At 43.9% G+C, this 918-nt stretch overlaps 1 long non-coding RNA gene across 1 annotated transcript in view; it reads left to right on the top strand.

Moving 5' to 3' along the window:
• Positions 1-603, top strand: part of LOC108754078 — an 11,417-nt gene extending 10,814 nt beyond the window's left edge. The window contains exon 3 of the long non-coding RNA XR_001939687.1: positions 533-603. This is a non-coding gene — a long non-coding RNA (uncharacterized LOC108754078). The remainder of the gene's footprint in view (positions 1-532) is intronic.
• Positions 604-918: the final 315 nt, after the last annotated feature.

The following is a 918-nucleotide window of genomic DNA, read 5'->3' as shown; positions in this document are numbered from 1 at the left end:
GGGGGCACCTCGGCACGACCGGCAGCGGTTGATTATCGCGCGGGAAGCCGACGGTGTCGCGAACGATTTTGCGAGAGTCGGTGATGCCTCGAGCGATCGAGCGAACGCCACAGACACAGAGCTCGTAAGTGGCGTAAGTCCGTGGTATTAATTATAAAAACAGTTCGCGATTTCGTACGTATCGTCGTTTACGCGGCTTGTACTTGTACTGTGTAGTGGTATCGACGGCACTGTGTCAGCAAATGCGCGCAGAGGCAGAGCACCGCTAGAGGAACTTGGCGACACACGAATACACGAACGAAGGCGCCGTAAAGACACAGACGGGCACATCAATCTGCTCGGTACCGGAAGCACCTGAGCGCCAGTGAACGCCGGTGTTGAAGATATGAAACGTGGAACGCCGATTTTCATTGGCCAGAAATGATGCATCTCACGAGCCGAAATCTTCCGGCGCACGCGCTACCGTTCCTCGCCGTCCTCGTTTCCGTGCCGATCGCGCATTCATATCGCGCATGGCCGATCACGTGACTAGGTGCGTTCGGCAACGTAAATCTGAGATGCGAGCTAGCAGATGGCGAGCTTGATCACGTGATCTTCGAGCAATTCAAATGCCAAGAATTAATTACAAACGTTACAGAGCTATAAACTAGTGTAAACTGTCCTTTAAGATTAGATTATAGAATGAAATTGTTTATTTTTATGAATAAATAAAAAAACCCTATTAATTGAAAATGTCTCTTTTGCTTTACTTAGAAACTGATAATAATCTTATATACTACACTAGTATATAAAAATAGATTGTTACACATAAATGTAACAGACTCATATGTAAAGTGTTTTCTTAAAAAAAAATACTACATTGTAAAATAAATTTCAACAATTTATAAATTATATCACTTGATTTATATTTGTTAGAGT

The sequence above is a fragment of the Trachymyrmex septentrionalis genome, unplaced genomic scaffold (assembly GCF_001594115.1).
Source record: "Trachymyrmex septentrionalis isolate Tsep2-gDNA-1 unplaced genomic scaffold, Tsep1.0 scaffold75, whole genome shotgun sequence".
In the NCBI taxonomy this organism is placed as follows: Eukaryota; Metazoa; Arthropoda; class Insecta; order Hymenoptera; family Formicidae; genus Trachymyrmex; species Trachymyrmex septentrionalis.
Note: the sequence above shows the minus strand (reverse complement) of the source record. Positions and strands in the feature narration are given on the sequence as shown.